Below are 25,197 nucleotides of genomic sequence, written 5' to 3'. Positions count from 1 at the left end.
GTGAAATATTCCTGCATTGCAGGCGGTTGGGCTAGATGACCCTCATGACCCCTTCCAATTCTATTATTCTATTATCCTAAATAAAAGTATGTATATATTGTGTAGCTCAATTGAAATTATAGTTAATTTATACTTAATTATTGCCTGCATAACTTATCAGACCCACAAGTGTCATTTGTTGCATGTTGACCTGAAAAAAGGGGGATAAGGAAAACCAATTCCTTTCCCATTTGCAAACACTTCTCTGCCTAGGAACATTTCTCCTCACAGGAGACCAGAAGTATGACTATTTACAAGCCTACATTAAGGTTATATTGCAGTGGGCAAGGAAGGAACAACGTTCACCAGGTTGGAGCATTAGAAAAGCAATACCTGTTTACGTCTGCAGGAAAGTTTGCACCACCAACATGGCCTAATGCCATGTTTTAAATTTTCTCATTACCAAACAGGATTTATAAAGGTCTCAGAGATAAAAGCTCCCACTTACATCATTGCAAGGCAGGACTAAATAGACTGCAGTCAATGGAGGAGAACTGAGCTGATAACAAGGCTTATTATCTTCACTTAAAAAATGGATTCCACCATGAAGGCAAGAGGATTCTGTCCAAGGAGACAACCAGAGATGCCTGAAAGCACACCATGTTCTCACAGTTTAACGTTACCAGAATTGAGTTCCTGACCTCAGCAACTTTCCATATACTAATTAGGATATAATGCAGGGAAAAGGTCACATTTGGATACTGCAGTGAGAATTAATATCTAATGTCCTTGCAATTGTCTTTGATTTGATTATGTGTACACTGCCAGCCGAAAATTTAATATTATGCATTTTATTCATATTCACTTTGTCAAACATCTCTTGTAGAAAGAGTACTAATCCCAAGATGCATTTATTCTGATTGAAGGAGAAAATTATTTGAAGAACCAGCATGCATAGTTAATAGTATCTTAAAGAATCGGGCAATATTTTCTCCCCATTTTGATTTTCTACCAACTTTGTATTTATTAGAGTTGCTTTATCACCAAATAATATACCAGTGGCACATGAGCTTAAACCTCTTTTCAGCATTACTGCAGTTGGTATGATATCCTAGGCTAGTCTGAGTGGAGGGGTACTTATAAGAAGAGGCAGAAGGTGCCTGGCAGATAAATAGGTTGCTGAGAAATCCTATAGCCACAGTCATACCCCCCGCCCCCTTCTCAACTCTGTTGACATGCTGGTAGTCTGATAACCAGATCTGGCCTAGGGCAAGTTTGGAGACAGTATGGTCAATGATCAGAGCTGATGAAAACTGTGGTCCAACATTACCTGAAGATGCGTCAACTGCTGATTCTTATTCTCTTGGACTTCTTTCGATCCATCTATATACTTGAATCTAAATCTATTTCTGTATCACTGTATAATCTGTATACAATTGTTCCTATTCAGTTGTGCATGAGAAATAAAAGTTCCTTAATTCCTCCCCATGTTTTATCCTCCCCAAGCTTTAGGAAGATTTTGGGGAACTTCAAGAGATATCTAAGATGGGCTCCCTTTTCAAATGGAAATCTAGACAACAAGATCAGGATGTGCACTTCATTGCAAATACAGTAGTACCTCAGGTTACAGACACCTCGGCTTACAAACACTTGGGATTACAGACTCTGCTAACCCGGAAGTAGTACCTCGGGTTAAGAACTTTACCTCAGGATGAGAACAGAAATCGCGCGGTGGCAGCGGGAGGCCCCATTAGCTAAAGTGGTACCTCAGGTTAAGAACAGTTTCAGGTTAAGAACAGACCTCCAGAATGAATTAAGTTCATAACCAGAGGTACCACTGTACATGCTTAATATTCTGCCCAGAGTTTATAACTGTTGTCATTTAGGCTTCAAATTGATGCAATTTTTTAAAAATAAAAAATGCTCAAAACCTCAGTATATCTTTACAAAATACTCATTCTGTTGTTAGTGTTATCTATCTATTACACACACACACAAACACCCCTCTTATTTTCTTTCTGGATGTCCCTGTTATATTTTTAAAAATCGTCACAATCAAGCTGTACATGTGCCTATCTGCATGAAAATGAGGCTGTGCATTTCAATTCAATATTGGATTCTGAGTTCCATTCAGAGGACTGCTTGGATGCACATCTGCAATGACTCTTTTTTTCTCTCCATTTATGCTGGCACCTCCTCCGCATTAAGCATAACCACATTGTTACATTTTCCGGTTCATTAACAAAAACGCTTGATACAAGCCCAGATCTCTTTTCTCACCATCACACCCATTTCTACCACATCATTTACCAGAAAGTTAGGTTTACCGTATCATAGGTATTCGGGGCCAGGCAGGAATTTTCCCTCCTGTTAAATAGGGCCTGTCTGGAAGTTTTGCCTACCTCATAGCAATTGTCACAACTTGTTGGCAAGTCAGTCACTGGCATGAATCCTGCGCCCTCAAACAAAATGGGGTACCCCAGGGAGAGGTCCTTATGTTTGGATGCTCAGACAGGGGACGGGGAGCCATAGGACACCCTCAGTTGGCAATTCTGTGAGGGTACATCAGAAGGTGATCCTTTGCCCAGGGTTGACCCTAACAGTTAATCAAACAGCAGTTGGGCTGTGTCATGAATTGGCAGGCCAACGGGGAGGAGAAAGAGGGTCCCAGCGAGGGGTGTAGCTGTGACTGATACACACCTGGACAAGATGGGGATGGAGAAGAAGAGGATGGGGATATAGAAAGTACTCACGGGACAACAAATGATGGCAGGGGGGATGGAAGTCAGTGCACAAGAACCAGAGTAACACCATCCATCATCAGAGCCAGAGAGGCCCCCATCCCCATGAACATGGCAGGTTCTGAGGCGTAGGGAGCTTCAGGAGGTATGCTCTAGGAAGCTGAGGCAGGCAAGAGTCCATAGCCCAGCTCACTAGTTGGCCAGGTGGGGCTCATTAGCTCTGGGAGGAGGTGTGTGATTCCTCAGCTGCATTAGGCTCAGGACAGGTGAGAGTCACATCAAGCCCAGATGCTGAAGTCAAGATCCAATGGATAAAAGGGAAGCAGAGCTGAGGTGCTGGGTTTGCACAACTTCCCATGTTGATGGACCATGGCTTGGGTTTCCTAGGTGCTCCATGGGACTGTGCTTTTGGGGACTGAATTCCAGGTTCCCTGACCCTGGGTTGGCTGTAGAGGTGGAAATCTGGTCTGACTGTTGGTCTTGGTTTAGTGTATTGAACCCTGACTGTGTTTCCTGACCTGTTGGACTGCCAGACTACCTGCTAGCATTTGCCCTTGAGACTGTATTCACTAGCAGGACTGGTTGCCATGTATGCTGGGGTTCGGGACAGGCTGGATGATTCAGGATACATACCCAATGCCTATGTCAAAACCTACTGAAGTCTATAATCAATAAAGTTGTGGCCTGCTTAATCTCAAGACATGTGTTTTGTGCTTGTTATACCTCTGCCTGTGCCCCACTGTCAGAGGGCTCACTGCACCTGGGCCCACAAGAGCATTTTAGCACACAGCCTGCAGGAAAGAAGGAATGGTTGTGGGGGAGAACAATCCTACATGTGATCAGGAAATAAGAGAGTGGTGGATCATTTCCCACATCCCAACCCCTCCCACCCTCCTCCTTACAAGGCAGAGTCTTAATTTATCTAACAGGCCCTAAGTTGAGCATTCAATTCACTGTCAAACTCAAGCAGAGGCTACTTTAACAATTATCAAAATAATCATCTAACAGCCACTGTGGAATGGGCCCCACTAATGCTGGGCTCTTCACAGGAGTGGCTCCATTCATCAGCAGGGTTTTGTACTTGCTCACTGAATCCCAAGTTATTTTGATAGCATGTATTGTTGTGCTCTCACATTCTTTTCCTTGCCCTAGTGCCAAGTACCAAAGGGAGGCATGTACCCAAAGCATCACTAGCTAATCTAACATGGATGCTTTCTTTCCCTCCTCCTGCTCTGCAAATTACTCTACTGCTTGGGCTGCCATGTATATGACAGCGAGAATGATGGAACTAGCAGGAGGCACTTACCAACAAGAATAATTTCAAAATTTACTCTGCTAATACAAGCAACCCTTCAAAGTGGAGATAGGATGTCAGATGGCATTTCGTCACATATTTATTTGAACCAAAGGCCTATGATCAACGTGACGAAGAGAGGCGGCAAAATAACATGCATCACTGATAGCTGCTAAAAAGTTATCGGTGGTGGAGAAAATGTCTTCTTCCAAACATGAAGAGAGGATGATGAAGGTAATAGCTTCAAGCCTGAGCAGACTGATTTCTATTACTGCGGTGCATGTCCTCCAAGCAAAGCATGTTTGTTTGTCTCACAGGCGCTGCAACGCTTGTCATCATTTTATTAAGCAGAAACAAAACTATGACATTGAGGCATGGCTTTTCCCTTGCAGCTTGTGTCTGACTCACTAAACCAAAAACCTGAGAGGGAGAAATCTGAAGTTGGGGAAATGAAAAAAGCATCTAGTGTACAGCTGGAGTACTGCGAGGTCTAACATATCTTTCTTCATAGGGATGCTACTGCGATGCTACATCAGAATTTGAGGGGTTTGGTTTCCTCCTTCCCACTCCCTGGCTGAAGTGCACAGATATCCCAAATGGCCCCAAGAAAGCCCCAGTATGTCTAGTCGTTCCCAGACACCTCTTGGCTCTGTCACATATCCAATGGACCACATAGGAAGCTGTCATTAAGTCAAAGTCAAAACTTCTGGACTCTCCCTCTTGCAGAGGAGCCAACGTCTGGAAAAAGATTGTGGGGGCCTGATGCAATGTCCTGACATCACACGTGCGATGTCACGAGGAGCCAGGGATGGAGTCATATGCGGAGGCAGCACAACCCCAGTGGCTGGCATCCCCTGTTCCCCCCCCCTCCTCCTGCTGTGCAAGGAAAAGATGGGGAAACCTGCTCTCAGCCAGTGGTCAGCCACTAGAGCCACATTGTGCTTGCCTCTAGTATCAGCCTCCTTTGCCTCCTCCTGCACCAACAACAGCTCAGGGGCTGCTTCCTCTGTTCCTCCCCCAAGTGGTAGGCGGAGGAGCCACTGGCCACCTAAGCCATCTGGCTCCACATTCAGCCTCCTCTGCCCTCTGAACATTGGAGGGGGCAGCCCCTTCCAAAAAAACACATGGGGGGAGCAAAGTGCCCTGGCCCCTAAGAGTTGGTGCCTATGTCCTCTCGGAGCCAGTGTGGTGTAGTGGTTAAGAGCGGTAGAATCGTAATCTGGTGAACCGGGTTCGCGTCTCCGCTCCTCCACCTGCAGCTGCTGGGTGACCTTGGGCTAGACACACTTCTCTGAAGTCTCTCAGCTTCACTCACCTCACTGAGTGTTTGTTGTGGGGGAGGAAGGGAAAGGAGATTGTTAGCCACTTTGAGACTCCTTAGGGTAGTGATAAAGCAGGATATCAAATCCAAACGCTTCTTCTTCTTTTTCGTGGCTGTGTGGGGAGGAGAGAGACAGAAGAGCATGAGCCTGGGGGAGCCTCATTCCTCTGTCATTAAACCACAGATCAACATAATGTTCAAAAGCTACCACAGTCTGTTCGGTCCAAGTTAAGCTGAAAGCTGTATCACGCCTTGCAAAAATGCTACTAAACTGTGCCCACAAATTCATCAGCATTAACTGATCTAGACTATGTTGTTTCATTAACTCTAATTGGATGGGAGCCTTTTGCTGAAACATTAAAGAACAGTTTGGGTTTGACACTCCTTGTGTATTTCAGGTAAAATAAATATTTTCAGCTAGCTGTAAGTGAGAAGAAAGAGTTACAATAGGAGTCCCAACATAACCTTAAAGTGGGCTTTATTTTGAGAGAAAAGTATAATAAAGGGCTGCTTTTCCCTTAAAAAGAGCAATACCCGATAGTCACACTCTGTTATTAAGAGCTTAAAATACAGACAAAGCTGTATAATTCAATAGCAAAGGCACTTTACTGAAGTAAGAAACATTTAGAGTCTTTTAACACAAACCTCGTGTCCCAAAATACTAGTTGTAATGGACTCCACACTCTTTTGATTGTTTAATACACAGTCAGAGAAATTGCTGCATAAAGTGCAATTCTCCTAGCATGCAAAGGGATAAAGGTTGTGTTAGGTCTTATTCTTTGACCCAATACAAGAGGGAGGCTAATGTATTATCTTGTCCACAACTAGGCGAGAGGAGGGGGCAGGGTCATTCCTCATGCATTCACCCCCACCTACTTCTTAGCTAAATGTTTCCTTTTTCCAAGGGTCTAAAGACCTGTGCATTGCAATGTACCATGTGATATCACCTCACTGTAAGTTTCCCTAGCCTCTCTACTTCATTGGCCGACAGTCTAGCAAGGCCACATCACATAATTGCATGACAGTAGTTCTCAATAAGACAAAGCAGCAAAGCATGTTCCCCCAGCATTTAGTTTTAATAGCCCATGTAGATATGGTTTGGACGCAGGTGGCACTGTGGTCTAAACCACTGAGTCTAGGGCTTGCCGATCAGAAGGTCGGCAGTTCAAATCCCCACAACGGGGTGAGCTCCCATTGCTCAGTCCCAGCTCCTGCAAACCTAGCAGTTCAAAACACGTCAGAGTGCAAGTAGATAAATAGGTACCACTCCAGTGGGAAGGTAAACGGCATTTCACTGCGCTGCTCTGGTTTCGCCAGAAGCGGCTTAGTCATGCTGGCCACATGATGCGGAAAAACTGCCTGCGGACAAATGCCAGTTCCCTCAGCCTGTAAAGTGAGAAGAGCGCCACAACCCCAGAGTCATCTGCGACTGGACTTAACTGTCAGGGGTCCTTTACCTTTACCTTTTTTAGATATGGCTTTGGACTGGATTTCGTTCATGAGTTTGAATGAGTTTCACCATTGATGTGCAGTTAAAGTGAGCTCTTATATGCCGTGTGGATTTCAATCTAAAGCTGGTTAGTGATAACAGTATTTGGATCCTCACATCAGGGATCCTTTTGTAAGAAAGAAAGAAAGAAAGAAAGAAAGAAAGAAAGAAAGAAAGAAAGAAAGAAAGAAAATTCCACATCTTGATCAAGAAAGGGACTTGACCAGGGCAAGGTGGTGACTCTGTGGACCAATGCTTTTGAGCAGACAGGAACACCTGTCAGAAACTGGAATAGAGTGCAAACATCAAGGAATGGTCCTCCAGATGTTCCTGAAATACAATTTCCATCATCCTGCCCATGCTGGCTGGGGTTTATGGGAGATGAAATCCAATGAAGAATCATAGAATTGTAGAGTTCGAAGAGACTCTGAGGGTCATCTAGTCCACCCCCTGCAACACAGGAATCCTGCCCACAGTCACCCCCCTGGTTAACAGCCAGAAACACTGACCCATTGTGTCACAGTACATTGCACACCTGGAGGGTTATAGATTTGTAATCCCAGAATACGTCAAATGAGGGTGCAGGGGGTTCCTGGGAACCAAGAAGAGGGTGAAAAGGATAAGTGTGTGGAAATGGCAGAGAGACTTATGGGGGTAACACCAAGCACAGAGCCATGTGGATTAATTATAATCTGAAAAAGGATTATTATTTCTAACCTGAAGGAGGTCAATGTGGAGGACAGGACATCCATAACTTCTGTTCTGTTTTCTACCTTTCTTTTCAATGTGGGAAAGACTATGGCTGCATCTCTCAGGCTATTCTTATGATTTGGTTTCGATTACTTAATATGATTTAATTTCTAGACTGCTTAATGTATTCAAAGCAGTTTATGAATAACTGAAGCAATAACAGACAGCATAAATAAGATATCAAAAATGCACAGCTACATATAAAAATGTTGCATTAACACAAAGTTGCTAATATATATAAATCAATATCAATTCATTTTCCTTCTGACACACCACGCTGAAGTCACCTGCACTGCCTGGTCATCACATACCACAGCCCTTCTAGTTCACAGAATCGTGCACGAACTTTTCCTGACAGGAGGAAACTAAAACTCCTCGCCCATTTGCAGAAGCTTCTCTTCCTTTCTTTTTGCACATGAGTCAAAAATTAAAATCTCTCTTTTTTTGTCTTCAAATCAAATTAAATCATTTGGGTAAGCTTGTTGTGAAGCCCAGCACATTACACACTTGAAGAGGTGCCACAGGCACTTAAAAATACTGCTCCTTTTCCTCTTGTCCTCTGCACAATAAAACCAATTAACAAGAACAAATCTTCTATGGATGAAAAGATATGAACGTCCTCAAAAAGCCCTAAATATTAGGTCAGTGCCACTTTACTGAGCCAATCAAATAAAAAACCGTTTGTGCAGAGTTAGGCCTCATTAATCTCCTTTCAGATCCAACCCTATAAAATTAATTATCATTTATCTCCATATATTTTTCCTTCCACAATTATAAAAAGTATTTTATAAAAGTATCTCAGTTTTTATTTTATTGTTTTAACTTGGGTAGTCTGATGGCTAATGGCCAAGACAAAAAATCTGTACTTGGGTTGTTGTTGTTGCTGCTGTTGATGATGATGATGAAGATAATGAATGTTATTTTCTGTGAAATAACAGTTAAGTCACTTAGGGCTAGTGCAAAAGTAATGGTCCTGATGGCCTAACCACAACGCAGAGATTAGTATAATACTACAGGCTTGCACATTCCTATTCCACAGTGTCATAAAGCTACATGGGCACTAACCACAACTGCTCCATAAGCAGGGCTTGCAAACCCTTGCAAACAACAACAGAAAGCCTGGCTAAACATGGGTAGCACTGCTGCCCATTAATTGAACATTATGGTTACAACAAATCCGCACCCGCGAACATTTCTCTGAGGAAAATAGGGGCATCCTATTCAGTAGCAACAACAACAATTTTACTATTTATACCTCACCCATCTGCCTGGGTTGCCCCAGCCACTCTGGGCTGCTTCCAACATATATAATAAGAAGAAAAGGCACACTAGCCTGGGAACTTCCTCTCTGCCCAGAACATTGGAGGCTATACACCACACCCCCTCTACAGTATTTATAGGAACTCAAACACTGAGATCCTGCTCTGTTCCAGTAACAAGAAGCCGAAAGCACCAGCCTAAAGATGACGAGTGAGACCTCGTCGAAACGTCGCCTAGACACCCCAACTTTTACACGGGAAGACACCCGAGGACACCAAAACCTGCATTCCTGTACCCGTGAAAATCTACGAAAGCAAATATATGTATATGCATATACTGTATATACATATTTATGTCTCTCACCAAACATAAACAAACTGTGAAAAAGACTATGAACTGAAAGTGGAGACAGCCTTTCCCTGTTTGTTTGCCTTGTAACACAAAAAATCCTTAATAAAAACTAAATAAAACATTAAACTTTAAAAAGCCTCCCTATACAGGGCTGCCTTCAGATGGCTTGGGGGTTGGATAACTGCATACCCTCCAACAATTCTCTGATGAAAGCAGGAACATCCTAATGAGAAGTGGGACATTCCAGGGTCAAATCAGAAACCGGGACGGCTTCTGTAAATCCAGGACTGTCCCTGGAAAATAGGGAGACTTGGAGGGTCTGCAAACATGGAAGGTGGGAAGGAACTCACAGAAGAGAAAGATAGGGAGGGAGGGAGGGAGTACCCGAATCTTGTTCCGAGTCATCTACCTGTGGCTAGGAGATCAGGATAATTTGTTTGTTTATTTGAGTCACACTAGCCAGAGTGAACCATAGCTCTGCACTAGGCCTTAATAAAAGTAGCATTCACTCATTCTTCTGAAATTCTATTACACAAGCTGGGCATCAAATGCCTTGGATATTTCAGTTGCCTCCAGACTGTCAGAATTTCATCAAGTCATGATGAAGAGCTGTAAAATTCCAAGGGGAAATTTCCTTGAGAGGCTCAGAGGTTTCTTCAGTGCTTCCAAAAGATGTGGAATATACCCTGAAACTCCACGGGAAAATTGTCGTGTTAGAGATCAGCTCAGGGACTGAAGATACAGTGAAGGAATACAGATCCATTCATCTCCACATCAGAGGGGAAGTCTAGCCCATGATGATCACAAACACAATGAGCTCCCATCTGTTACATGACAACTGTGAAATGAAATGACACACACACACACAACTAGACAGTGTCTATTGTACCAACTTCTGTTAATGAAAGCTTTTGAATCACATCAGGAAATGCTCAAAGGCAACAATAGCAATAGATGTTATTCCAATGACGACTATCATCTTACTTGTCTTGTATCATTCCTTGGGACAAGCAGAACATTAACACCAAAAGGAGCTGTCCTGACAGCTGTTATATACTGTATATGGGGAATTTTAGCAGGGACTTTTCTGCTCCAAGTCAAGGAGAGTGAGAGCAACAAGGAAACTCACTGTCCAGGTTACTCCAGCTATCACCCATTTCCACCATGAAATTAATTACTTCTTAGGGAGGGCAGAGGAGTGAGTTACTATAGAAGGTGAGCTATGAGTTAAAAATAAAATAAAAAGGGTGGTGAACAAGTATTAATAATAATTTTATATAGTAAAAAACTGAAATAGACAACACAACCATAAGATTAACACATTAACTATAATATGCCCCAGCAGCTAAAAACATGCAGCAAGTTTAGGCATTGGCCAAATTTAAATGCTGGGGGAAATAGAACTGGTTTAACCTAGTGACAAATAAATTGCAATGTGTGTGGGATGGCATTCCACACTGGGACATTACCAGATTGTGTTACATAAAGGTAAAGGGACCCCTGACCATTAGGTCCAGTCGTGCCCAACTCTGGGGTTGCGGCGCTCATCTTGCTTTATTGGCCAAGGGAGCCGGCGTACAGCTTCCGGGTCATGTGGCCAGCATGACTAAGCCGTTTCTGGCAAACCGGAGCAGCACACGGAAACGCCATTTACCTTCCCACCAGAGCGGTACCTATTTATCTACTTGCACTGGTGCGCTTTTGAACTGCTAGGTTGGCAGGAGCAGGGACCGAGCAACGGGAGCTCACCCCGTCGTGGGGGTTCGAAACGCCGGCCTTCAGATCGACAAGTCTTAGGCTCTGTGGTTTAACCCACAGCGCCACCCGCGTCCCACTGTGTTACATAGAACCATAGAATTGTGGAGTTGGAAGGGACCCTGAGGAACATCTAGTCCAAGCTCCTGCAATTCAGGAATATGCAGCTGTCCCATATGGGCACCAAACCTGCAACCTTGGCGTTCTCATTCAGCACCATGCTCTAACCAACTGAGCTATACACAGTGCACTTCTGATTGTGAAGAGACAGTGAGAAGGGCTTTGGTAGAAGCTCACAAATACAGCCTATTGACCCCCAGGCTCCATGTACACAGGCTTCTTTCAGCAGAGGTGGATATGGACTATGTTTGGGGCTTGTCCTGTGCAAAATGCAGGAAATTCCTGCCTGTGGCTGTGCATGGAATCACATCCAGATAGGGAAAAGGGGAGAGCTCTTTGCGGCTGACTTAAATTGCTTGGTTCCTATTGGGAGTCCTCCACAACCAGCACCTCACACACACAAAACCCACTGGGGAGCAGCAGGACCACCACCAATATTGGTAAGGTTGGCCACAATGAATATAGATGACTCATGCCATATAAGTGCCACATTTTGGCACAGCATCCAGTCTGGAGAAGTGTCAGAGGCAACCTCAAAAAAGCACAAAAAGAAGAAGAAACCAACAGACTGGCTGAACCACTGTCTTGATTAGGCACCCTCCAGAAATACAATCCATAAAGCATTCAACCCTGTATTGTGACATACGATCTCACCGTTGAAAAATAAACACAACTTTAATACACAATCAATGCTTTCAGGGAAAATACCCCACTGCTCTTCAAATCTCATTTTGTTCTGTATATCCAAATTGAAATGAACGTGTGCTGCAAATATTGGTTACTGAATGGTACTACATAAGCATTTTGAAAATCTCTCATTTGCACTGGCCACATACACTCTGGTAGTTCGGCTGTATAAGCTAGGAAATCTGTGTCATTTTGTCTGTCCACAATTATCCCGAAAGATGTCAGAAAAAGTCTTGAGGGCAAACTAGGTTGTCGGAGGGAGGGAGGGAGGGAAAGATCCATCTTCGTATCTCCCAACATCTGTTTCCTTGGTTAAAATCAGCACTGGGGAATTGCCAGGGTGCACAGGGAGGTTAACATTTCCCTAAAAGTGACTTACTCAATGGAAACTACCAACACTGTACTGATGCTGCTCATTTTATTATGTCGGGCATGCTTACCCTGAGACTCTTACTCCATTCATGATTAATAATGAGATGCATTTTGAGCTAATGTCTTGCCTTTTGTACCTGCATGTGGAGCTTAGCATTCATCAGACCAGGCCAGTGAGGCTGGCAGCCACAGGCGCAAGCTCAGAATTTGATTACTTTGAAGCTTGATTCAGTCTCAGTGAGAAACTGTCCTTCCTTCCTGACAGCTGCATTTTAGTCCAGCGTTAGCATGGACTAAAGGGATGCGGGTGGCGCTGTGGGTTAAACCACAGAGCCTAGGGCTTGCTGATCAGAAGGTCGGAGGTTCAAATCCCCGCGATGGGGTGAGCTCCCATTGCTCAGTCCCTGTTCCTGCCAACCTAGCAGTTTGAAAGCATGTCAAAGTACAAGTAGATAAATAGGTACCGCTCCGGCGGGAAGGTAAACGGCATTTCCGTGCACTGCTCTAGTTTGCCAGAAGTGGCTTAGTCATGCTGGCCACATGACCTGGAAGCTGTACGCCAGCTCCCTCGGCCAATAAAGCGAGATGAGCACCGCAACCCCAGAGTCAGTCACAACTGGACCTAATAGTCAGGGGTCCCTTTACCTTTACCTTTAGCATCATAGCACTAATTCCCCCTCCCACCCATTATCCCTCCTTCCCACAGTCATCTGGTTGGCCACAAGTGATATCACAAGGCTTGTGATGTCACAAGGCTGGGACTGGTGATGTCACAATAATCTTGAAAGGCAACAATCCTATATGTGGGCTGGATCTGCGAGCATGACCTACCAGTTCAGGGGTGGTGCTAGACAGGTGGTAATCAAAAAAGAAACAGGTGACATTTACTTGCCATTTTATGGCTTTAACCTGAGTCTCAAAGGCAAAGATCCATCAGCCCTAACAAGGAACCATGTTGTCACTTACAGGAATCAAGCTGCATTTCTGTACAGAGATGAGAATGCAGGTGAGTGGCAGATGTGAGCCACTGGAACAGGTACCTTCTCATTTAATGGCAGACACCTGATATATGATATGCAAACTTGCTGCCACCGTGCATCAACAATGCAGCTGGAGCTACTGAGGTCTCCGTGCCTCTGTCCTTGACCCCACGCCAGAGTTCCCATCTGGAATTGCAAGACCATGTATGTGCCAATGTAGAGCAGGGGTGAGAGTGTTAGACTCAGGAAACCAGGATTCAAATCCCCCCACTCAGCCACAGAGTTTGTTCTGTGACCTTGGGCCAGTCACTATCTCTTTCTCAGGCTAGCCTACCTCAAAGTGTTGTTGAGAAACTGAAGGCAGGGGGAGAGGGCTTGCTAGAAAGGGAGAGATGATGAAAAAAAAAATATCTGGGTGTTAATTTGTCGGTGAAAAATCTGAACTTATATAAAGATAATTATGAGAAATTATGGAATGAAATTGAGAGAGATCTGGAGATTTGGTCGAATTTAAAATTGTCATTGGTGGTTAAGATGAATGTATTGCCGGACTTCCGGAGGCGGCGCGAAACAGCGATGGCGGTCCTCTTCGTCGTCTGAAGAGGGGCTCCGCAGAAAAGGGTCGTTCGCTGCGGCATAGCGACGACCCGCTTGAAAAAACCACGGGCAGAGGGAGCCCGTGGCCGTGGGACTCGGCGGGCGCCAGGAACTTCCCCAGAAGTGCGGAAGGGACCCCGTAAGGGGCTCCGGAGCGCGAAAGGGGGAGCGGCGCTGTGAGTTCATCGCTCTTTCTGCGGGAGGCGAAGCCGCGCAGCTGCTGCTGATGAGCGTCGACCTTTCTTTCTGTGAACTTCAATTTGGCAAGTAACATACCCGTGAGTAAAGTGAACTACAATTTGGACTTTAAATACCTTTTTTCCGGGTTTGAAAACGGGTGACGAGTAAAAGGAAGTCCGTCTCCCGATACTGCTTACAAGATCAAAAGCAAAAGTACAGAGGAGCGCTGAGGCGCTTAATGGGAACTTTGTAAAGTGGAACTATCGTGCATTTACAGAATTTGCAGTCTTCTTATTTAAAAGACCAAGAGAGACTTTATTTTTGCCTATGGGATTTATATTTGGGACTTTGTTTTAAGAACGCAAGTCGTCGGGCTGTCAGTATGTAACTGAGCTGTCAAACTGCGGACTATAGTAACAAGATTTTAAGTTGCTACATATATTGAAACTTTAAACGTTTGAAATACTGTTGCAATTACCAGTCTGGCTCCTAGTGGCTTTAGCTTAAAAAAGTAAAGGACTCTGCGAATCTTCCTTTTTGTCTTGGAATTACAAACTAAAAAAGAGATTACAGAAACTTTAAATGGCGGAAAAACCTCTTCCTTCCCTGAAATTTTAAGATACTCCCCCTAGAGGACTGTGGAGCTATAGAGGCCTGGGAAACATTTTTTGTTTGGAATTTCTGTGGTTTAATTGTGTGTACTCTGGACTTGCTTTCTCATGGAATAAAGGATAATTTGACCTTGAACAAGAGGCAGGTGTGGAATGAGTGGCACAGGGAAAACAAGAGCAGCCAAAGCTAAAGAAAGAGAAAAAGAAAAAGAAAAAGAAAGGAAGCCTGTGCAACTTGTCCAAACAACTTTAGCTCATCATCGCAGATCATCTGTTCCAACCGTCCTGATAGCACAGGAGGTGGAGGCCGAACAGCCTGCTGAAGAGGACATGGCAACAGGAGGATCTGACACAGTTTTGAAACAAATTTTAGAACAACTAGCAATTTTAAATCAAAAAGTGGACAGTCAATCACTAAAAATAGACCAAGCAACAACTACTATTGGCGTACTTTCTGAAAAGGTCTCTCAGAACACACAGGCAATTGAGAATCTACAAGGAGCTACAGCCGAAAATCATAAATTAGCTGTGGAAGCCTATCAAAAAGCGGAGCAAGCAAGTAAAAAAGTTGATGAGATTAAAGGCGAAATCAAGCCTCTGCAAAGACAGGTAGGGGAACAACAGGCCTACCTGTCGATGGTGGAATTGAGAAACAAGGAGAATAACCTCAGGTTGAGAGCTGTCCCAGAATTGGAGGAAGGCAACTTGGAGGGATTTTTGACACTTTTATTCTCCAAATTTTGGGGAATAGAAGAGGATAAAGACTTTAAAATTGTGACTGCATTTAGACTGGGCAGATCGGTGAAGAAAGACAAGTCCAGAGATTGTTTGGTTATTCTGAAATCAAGAGAGGAAAGAGACAAGATACTAGGCCTACATTTCAAAAAATCTCTAGAGATAGAAGGTAAAAAGGCTGAAATTTACAGAGATATACCCAAATTGTTATTGGATCTTAGAGCCTCATACTTAGAACTGGCAAAGTTGTTGAGAAACAACACAATCCCTTATAGGTGGGAGTTCCCGCAAGGACTATCATTTAGTTATAAAGGAAGGAAAACAAGAATCAGAACACCAGAGGACCAGCAGAAGTTTCTTCACGACAACGGGGAAGACCTCCAGAAAGGAGCAGTTGCGTCTTGGCCACCTCCACCACCAGGAACTAAACAGCCTGGAGCTGGACCATCACTGCCACCGCCGGGAACGGGAGATCTAGACACCCCATTGTAAGGCCTACAAATTGACTCAGGATGTCTCTGCAACTTCTTAGTTGGAATATAAATGGCGGAAATTCTCCAGAAAAAAGAAGGAAAGTATTCCATATATTGAAGAAAGAGCAATTGGACATTATTTGTCTGCAAGAAACACATGTGACAAGGCTTCATCGGAAAGTGCTAATCAATAAAAGGCTAGGCCAAGAATTTATTTCTTCGGACAGAGTTAAGAAAAGAGGAGTAGTGATCTACGCAAAGGAGAGCCTGTCACCGAAATTTCTATTTAAAGATGAACAAGGCAGAATTTTGGCTATTGAAATTTACACACATGGTGAAAAATTTTTGATATTAGGAATTTATGCGCCAAATGATGGAAAATCGGAATTTTTTAAGAAGCTGCATGAGACTTTACTGGACTATCTGGATTATAACAACATTATTATGTTGGGAGATATGAATGGGGTTGTCTCTGTAAATATGGATAAGTCGCAGAGTGTAAATATAACAAAAGAAGGCAGACTACCTAAAACTTTTTTTGAAATGACAGACAATATGGATTTGATTGATATATGGAGAGTCAAGAACCCCCTAGGAAAAGAAGGAACTTTATTTTCTGAAGCTCATTTGTCATGGACACGAATCGACCAAATATGGATAACTAAAGGACTGGCACCTAAAACTAGAAAAGTGGAAATCTGCCCAAAAACTTGCTCCGACCATAATGCTTTGAAAATGGAATTGAGACTAAACATAACCGGATCCTTCAGATGGAAAATGAATGACACTTTATTCAGAGATCAGGAGATTGTGAAGAAGGCCCAAAAAACTTTGAAAGATTACTTTGAGATAAATCTGAACACTACGGTGGAAAAAAGAACAATCTGGGACGCAAGTAAAGCGGTGATGAGAGGGTTTCTAATACAACAAAACACTGTAAAGAAAAGACTCTGGAATGAAAAGAAGCAGAAGATATTGGAGAGAATAAGTGAGGGTGAAAGGAAATTAAGATCTAGGCCTAAGTCTAAGGAAGTGCTGAGAGAAGTGAAATTTTTCCAGGCCCAATATATGAAACTGATAAACCAAGAAGTGGAGTGGAAAATTAAACAAATGAGACAAAGATCTTTCGATTCAGCAAATAAATGTGGGAAACTGCTAGCATGGCAGTTGAAAAAAAGACAAAAATTAAATACAGTTACAAATCTAGAGATTGAAGGAAGAATGGTTCAGAAGCCTGAAGAAATTAGGAAATGTTTCCAGAGATATTTCAAAGATCTCTATGCACAAGGGCCGCAGAAAGAATCTGAGATAGATCAATTTATTAAAACTAACGGATTACAAAAAATTCCTCAGGAAATGAGAACAACCCTGAATGTTAAAGTTACACAGCAGGAAATCGAGAGTGCCATACAGAACCTCCAATTAGGTAAATCTCCAGGCCCTGATGGACTTACCTCCAAATATTATAAGGTTTTGAAGGACTATTTGATACAACCCTTGATGGAGGTATGTAACCAGATTATGGAGGGTAAGAAGGCACCAGAAACGTGGAAAGAAGCTTTCATCACATTGATTCCTAAAACAGAAACTGAAAAGACTCAACTTAAGAACTACCGTCCCATCTCACTCCTAAACGTGGATTACAAAATTTTTGCAGACATTTTGGCAAATAGATTTAAAAAGGTATTGAATGAAGTGATTCACAAGGACCAAGCAGGCTTTCTCCCGGGTAGGCATTTGTTTGACAACACGAGAAACATTATTGACATCTTGGAACTCTTACAAACAAATATTAACACTAGAGCGGCGTTGATTTTTATTGATGCGGAGAAAGCCTTTGACAACATTTCTTGGATGTTCATGAAGAAAAATTTGGAAGGGATGGGAGTGGGACGGGGGTTTGAAAATGGTATAGAAGCAATATATTCAGACCAAAAAGCTAAATTGATAGTAAACAATGTGGTGACGGAGGAATTCAATATTGAAAAAGGGACACGACAAGGGTGCCCTCTATCCCCATTATTGTTTATCTCGGTCCTGGAGGTGCTTTTGAATATGATTAGAAGGGACCGGTCAGTTCGGGGCATTGAGGTCGGAGTGAAACAATATAAACTGAAAGCATTTGCAGATGATTTGGTACTAACATTACAGGAGCCAGTTTCTAGCACAAAAAGAGTTTTAGATTTAATATCTGATTATGGTCGGGTGGCGGGATTTAAGTTGAACAAGCAAAAGACTAAGGTCTTAGCTAAGAACCTAACGTCTACAGAAACAGACGAGTTTTTGAAAGAGACAGGATTAAATGTGGTTAAAAAGGTAAAATATTTAGGGGTGTTCTTGACTTCTAAAAACTTGAATTTGTTTAAGGACAACTATGAGAAATGTTGGTCAGAAATCAAAAGGGATTTGGAAACTTGGACAAGACTAAAACTTTCCTTGTTAGGCCGAATAGCAGCTATAAAGATGAATGTTTTGCCGAAAATGTTATTTTTGTTTCAGACCCTGCAGATTGTGGACAAAGTGGTATGCTTCGGAAAGTGGCAGAGGGATATTTCTAAGTTTGTTTGGCAGGGCAAAAAGCCCCGAATTAAGTTTAAAATACTAACAGATGCGAAAGAAAGGGGGGGATTTGCCCTGCCAGACTTGAGGTTATATTATGAATCTGCAGCCTTCTGCTGGTTGAAAGACTGGTTTTTGTTAGAGAACACTGATGTCCTAGATCTGGAAGGGTTTGATAACGCTTTTGGGTGGCATGCGTATTTGTGGTATGACAAGGTTAAAGTTCATAAAATGTTCAAAAACCATATTGTTAGAAGAGCAATCTTTATGGTCTGGACAAAATATAAAGACTTATTGGAGAGTAAAACACCAAGGTGGCTTTCACCGGCAGAGGCCAAGGCACGCAAGAGACTTAACATGGAGGCCTACTGGCCAAAATATTGGGAATTAATAGAAAAAGATGGTGACAATTGGAAGCTGCAGAGTTTTGAAAATGTAAAAAGTAAGGTGCGAGACTGGTTGCATTATGCCCAAATTCGGGAAATTTTCAAAACAGACAAAAAGGTTGGGTTCCAGGTGGAAAAATCGAAATTAGAGACAGAATTGTTAGAACCTAAAGACAAATTACTTTCAAGAATGCATAACTTGCTGCTTAAATGGAATACACAGGATGAGACAGTCAAATCCGCCATGATAAAGTGGGCACAGGATATTGGACATAACATTATGTTTGAGGACTGGGAAAGGTTATGGACCACCGGATTGAAATTCACGGCATGTAGTGCCCTGAAAGAAAATATTATGAAAATGATATACCGGTGGTACATGACCCCAGTCAAGCTTGCTAAGATATATCACCTGTCTGATAATAAATGCTGGAAGTGTAAAGAGGCGGAAGGGACGTTCTTTCATCTCTGGTGGACATGTCCGAAAGTGAAGGCCTTTTGGGAAATGATCTATAATGAGTTAAAAAAGGTATTTAGATATACCTTGCCTAAGAAACCGGAGGCCTTCCTTCTGGGCATTGTAGACCAGAATGTGTTAAAGAAGGATAGAACTTTTTTTATGTATGCTACAACAGCAGCAAGAATTCTCATCGCAAAGTGTTGGAAGACACAAGATTTACCCACACTGGAGGAATGGCAGACGCAGTTGATGGACTATATGGAACTGGCGGAAATGACTGGCAGAATCCGAGACTTGGGAGAAGAAAAAATGGAAGAGGACTGGAAAAAATTTAAGGACTATTTACAAAAATATTATAAGCTGTATGAATGTTAAGAAAATGCACTTTTTAGGAAATATTAGCCCCAGCAATGGTAATTAGGTGAAATTAAAATTAAGGCACAAGAAAAGAGAGGTGAAATTAAGAAAAATCTTTATTGCATTACGTTTTAATCACAATATATAAGATCATGGTCACAATAACTTTGACTTTGGTAACATGAAATTGAAAGATACAATAATGAACTGAAAGATACAATAAGTAATGAAATAAGATAATAAATAGCTGAAGACTTTGTATTATGAACATTGGGTTATAAATATATTGAAAAGGGTAACATGACAAAATGAAAGATACAATAAGTGATGAAATAAGATAACAAAATGCTGAAATTGGTATTATAAATAATGCAGATTCGGGAAGATGTGGGGAAGTCCAAAAGATTCTGTAAAAGAAATATGATTTATGAAACTTTTGTATTTTATTCTTTGTTCTTTTTTATTCTGTAAAATTAATAAAAATATTTTAAAAAAAAAAAGATGAATGTATTGCCAAAGATGTTGTTTCTGTTCCAAGCCCTCCCCATTATTGACAATGTGAAATGTTTTAAAGAATGGCAGAAAGTTTTATCTAGATTTATCTGGCAGGGGGGGGAAACCCAGAATTAAATATAAATTATTAACAGATTCTAAAGAAAGAGAGGGTTTCTCCCTGCCAGATTTGAAGATTTATTTTGAAGCCACAGCCTTTTGTTGGGTTAAGGAATGGATACAATTAGATAATTTGGATGTTTTAGACTTGGAGGGATTTGACAATGTGTTTGGATGGCATGCTTATCTATGGTATGACAAGATAAAGGTCCATAATGGTTTTAAAAATCATGTAATTACAAAATCCTTATATATAACGTTTGGATAAAATACAAAGATCTCTTAGAAAGGAAAACACCCAGATGGCTGTCGCCAATGGAGGCAAAGGCCCAGAAAAAGTCAAATATGGAAACTAATTGGCTGAGATATTCAGATTTAATATTGGAATATAAAGAAGGATTTAAATGAAAACAATTTGATCAAATCAAAGATAAAATAAATTGGTTACATTATCACCAGATCAATGAATTGTATAAATTAGATAAGAAAAATGGTTTTGCATCAGAAAAAACCAAACTGGAAACGGAGTTGTTAGATTCTAAAGTTAAAAATTTGTCTAAAATGTATAATCTATTGTTGGAGTGGCATACAAAGGATGAAAAAGTTAAATCTGTGATGATAGATTGGGCAAGAGACGTGGGACATAACATAATGTTTGAAGACTGGGAAAGGTTCTGGAGGAAAGAGGTTAAGTTCACTGCATGTACGGTGTTAAAGGAAAATATTATGAAAATGATGTATAGATGGTACTTAACCCCTGTAAAACTAGCAAATATTTATCACAATAGTGATAATCTATGTTGGAAATGTAAAGAAAAAGAAGGTACCTTTTATCATATGTGGTGGACCTGCCCCAAGGTGAAAGACTTGAAATGAATTGAAAAAAATGTTGAAATACACATTTATTAAGAAACCAGAGGCCTTTCTTCTTGGAATAACTGGAAAACACAAGAAGTGCCAACAGTGGAGGAATGGCAGATGAAGATGATGGACTTTTGGGAGCTAGCTGACCTGACCGGAAGAGTCCGTGACCAGAAGGAGGAGGAGTACCAGGAGGAATGGATGAAATTTAAAGATTATTTAGTTAAATATGTTAAGATAACTTAAATAGAAATACTTGCAAATACCAGATTGGTTTAGGATTTAAATATGTGATGTTATAGAATAATATCTCTAAAGTTAATATGGAAAAAAAATAAAGATGTTAATTGACTAAGTAAATTTTATGAGAAATTAGTTTTGGAAAACTGTTACAATGATATACATTGAAACTCAACCAGGGGGATTCGAGGAAGTCACCTAACAATGTTAATAATAGTGGAACAATTATAGTTAGGATTTATGTTTGTTTGTTTGTTTGTTTGTTTGTTTATAAATTTGGAAAATCAATTGGAAAAAAATTGAAAAAAAGAAAAGAAAGGGAGAGATGAAACAAATAATGCACCAACGTATTATGAGTCAATTTAGAACTAGAGGTAGGCAGGAAAAGGGGTTCCTCTCCCCAGTCATCCATGAAGGAAGCTCATAATTAGTGCTCCAAACCAAATAGCTGCTTTTGGGCATCACAAAAGGTAAGAGGGCTGGCCTACCTCTGACTCTTCTGTAATTCAAGCATCACTTCAGAGGCCTATCAGTGACATCACATCATCCCAACATGCCTACTTCATACCTTGTGACCTGGGTTGTGTCTCATATATATATATCCTGACTGCCTGTGAGTGGGGTCTGATTGTACCAACCTAAGCAATACGGAGATGGATACCAGTGATTTAGTGAACATGGGTAAATTGAATCACAATACTACAATCACTTTGGGGGAGCCACCAAAGGCAACTTGACTTCCCACTTTGCATTATATAACACTAAATTAAACTTTGATTAGCATTCAGTTCTGCTGGAATTGGCACCGACGATTGCTTAGAACTAATCAACTAAGTGCTGCTCATACTGAAACAGCTGATAAGGGCTTGTCAATTGACATCCTGGGCCGGCCTTATCATTAGGCAGAGTGAAGTGGCCACCTCTGGCATCTAAATTTGGGGTGTTGTGAAAGGGCAGCAAATGCTTAGTCATTTAATTAATTTGTTTGTTTGTCTTTTTACTGCCAGGGAAGAAGGGAGGATTTTCTGCCTCATATGCCAGAGCGATTTCGTTGGTATTGGGTCTTATGCACTTTGTCTGAGGGAGTGGGGTGGGGGGTGGGGTTTGCGCCATCACAGCAAACAGCAAATTGCTTTCCAGGTATAGCAGGTTTGTACGGAACACATGCAAATCAAGCAGCAGACCGAAACTCCTAGCTGTTTTCTCACAGGTCAATGAACAGCCTTTGGATGGTGGGATTTGATGGGCTTAATTATTGTGCAGTGACCTACTGTTCAGCATTCATGACCCAAGCCCCATAGCCACTTCCTGATATGGAGCCATGTTTGTTTGTTTTTAATACCTTGTTCCTCAGACGACTTTCACATCATTCAGGGGTCCTCTCCCCCCCCCCCCCGCTTCATTAGATGAGAATAAAAAACAGTCCAGCAGAGCCGAAACTCAAAATAAAAGCCAAACTCAATGGGCTGAAACGCAGGCTGCACACATATTTATGACTAAAAATCTACACGGATGCCTTGCCAAGTCCTCATAAAATCCCAATACTTGGCACGGGATGCTCGGTTTTACAGTTTTAGCTTCCTTTGGCATAATCTGCCATGTTTTAATTAAACAGAGAATGCAGAGTGCATCCCCAGTAGCCCATGCCTCTAGCCTCATCTCTTTCAATGTGCCATCATGGAAATGTAATTGCAGGAGAAAAAGCTTCTCCTGCATACCTTAGAAGGGTGAGCCACGTCCAACAAACAGGATAAGGAAAGAAATGTTAGAATATCAGAAGGAGATGTGTTATTTGTAAGGCAGAAGTTCCCAACTCACAGCATAAGACAACACCAGGTGAATCAGACCAAAGGTCTATCTCTTACCATTCTCTTACCATAAAAAGCCCAACAGATGCATCTAGCAAATGTGTGAGCAAAGAACGAAGGTTGCCCTGGCCTTTGTCCATAGCAACTGGTACTCAAAGGGATGCTGCCTCCAGTCCAAGCATGAAGATTCCCTTCAGCTGTCTTGGCTAATTGCCATTGATAGGTCTATCCTCAGTGAATCCCTCTAATCCCCTTTAAAGCCGTCTAAGCCAGCCTCCATCATTGCATTTTGTGCCAGCAAATTGCATGTTATCAATTATGTGCTGGTGCGATTTCCCACCCCCACCCCATCACGAACCTACCATCCACCCATGCCACATATAGAGAACGTGCAATTCTTAGCTATCTAAGTACCTTCATACCATCGGTGCCAAGTCCCTGGGATCCTGAGGACCCACAAAATTCCCCATTAAGGGGCTGGGCACCCACAAATTTCAGTGCCAGAGCCATGCACGTTGCATGGTACCCAGGGCCCTAGGCACCCACAGTCACGAGGCCAAGCTGGCACTCCTGCTTCACATAATTTATGGGCATCACACTATTGGGAGTTTGTCTCATGCTCCTAGTAATTTTCTGCAGTCTTCCTTATATAGCTAGAGGGTTGTATCAAGTGACCTGTTAGAACAAGGATTTATGCTTGCACAACACTCATTCTCCTCCTCCCATATGGGCCCCACACCCTCCCCAAATTGCAAGAAGCTCCAGAAAAAGAGTTAAAAGGATTTGGATTTTCTTAAACACATTATCAGATAATTTACATTATCTGGTATTTATGTGTATGGGTTATTGATTTGGATTTTCTTTTTTGTGTAGCACCTTGAGATGTGTGGATAGTAGGTGGTCTACAAATGAACATCATCATCATCAGAAGTAAAAATAAAGTGTAGCTGCCATAGCATAGGTAAGAGAGTTATATGCAGATGGAGGGAGGACATGGCATGATGAGGGAGAGCGGTCACTTTGGTACCTGCTCAGATCCCTCAGCAGGTAGATCTAACTTTCCATTTCTTTTCCTATGGACCCATGGAAGAATCCTGCTCTTCAGCTGCTTTGTTAAAGCTGTAGCAGAATATGTGGGCCTATTGCTAGGCAACAGGCTTTTGAGTTTCACATTGAACCAAATCATTTGAATATAGTAACCTCAGCTGAGGAGATTTGAGTATTTATGTCACAATTGCCTGAAAGCAGACCCACAAGACTACAAAGCCCACAATGCAATGTGATTGCAAGCAAAATGTCCATTTGAAGAAGAAGAAGACAATGAAGAAGAAGAAGAAGAAGAAGAAGAAGAAGAAGAAGAAGAAGAAGAAGAAGAAGAAGAAGAAGAATCTATTCTATGAAGCAAGTAGTTGAACATATTAAAGGATGGCCGCGGAACTAACTCAAGGATCAATAGTCAGATATATTTTCCACTGAGGTCTATTCTTCAGGACCAGAAAAATGGAACTGAAAATAAACTGTGCTCCCAGGCTTCACACATGCTTAATGTATGCCATTACACATGAATAATTTTGCTATAGTTTCTGTTCTTATTCTAAAGCACATATAAAAATCTCCTGTCTGAACTTCTAATGGTTTTCTAAAATTCAATTTTGTAAAAATTATTTTAGAGAAGGGAGGTAATAATGCAAGTCAAGACTTGTTTCAGGATAGGCTTTCAGCAAGCAAACTGCATTTGACTTATTAAAGTAAATCTGAAACAGCTTGAAGTGTTTATCCTTTGCTTTTAGTTTATTTTTGTAAGTATAAATTTTTATCAAGCTCATTTAGGCTCACTACTATCCCGGGTGCTCAGAACCCTGAAGCATCGCAAGTCTTTGAACATCACATTTTGACGTCTCCTGAGCCTTGAGGAAGCTATTAAAATGGGAGTAGTGTTAAAATTACCTCAATTTATTCTTTTATCTGAAAAATTTAATACACACCACAGAACGGCATGTGCAAATGGCTGAAGGATGGGTAAGAGCAGAGCTTTTCTTCAGCAGGAACTCACCGGAACTCACCGGAACTCAGTTCTGGCAAATCTCAGGTGGGCGCCATTGCCATTCTAAGACGATGAGGGTGAGTTCATGGTGAGTTATGGCACCTCTTTTTCTAGAAAAATAGCACTTAGTCCAGCATTTTGCCCCCACAGTGGCTGACCAGTGAGAAGCCAACGA

At 41.9% G+C, this 25,197-nt stretch overlaps 1 protein-coding gene and 1 long non-coding RNA gene across 7 annotated transcripts in view; one reads left to right on the top strand and one right to left on the bottom strand.

Moving 5' to 3' along the window:
- GRID1 (glutamate ionotropic receptor delta type subunit 1) overlaps positions 1-25,197 on the bottom strand; it is a 737,412-nt gene that overhangs the window by 454,803 nt on the left and 257,412 nt on the right. The gene's annotated exons all lie outside the window — the stretch shown is intronic.
- On the top strand, positions 21,816-24,740 carry LOC309341675. Its single transcript, XR_014156523.1, has 2 exons — positions 21,816-23,939; positions 24,084-24,740. It is a non-coding gene; the product is annotated as an uncharacterized lncRNA (long non-coding RNA).

Source organism: Podarcis erhardii (assembly GCF_964252035.2).
Source record: "Podarcis erhardii genome assembly, chromosome: 5".
Classification (NCBI taxonomy): Eukaryota; Metazoa; Chordata; class Lepidosauria; order Squamata; family Lacertidae; genus Podarcis; species Podarcis erhardii.
The sequence above is the reverse complement of the archived record's forward strand: the minus strand, read 5'-3'. Positions and strand labels throughout refer to the sequence as shown.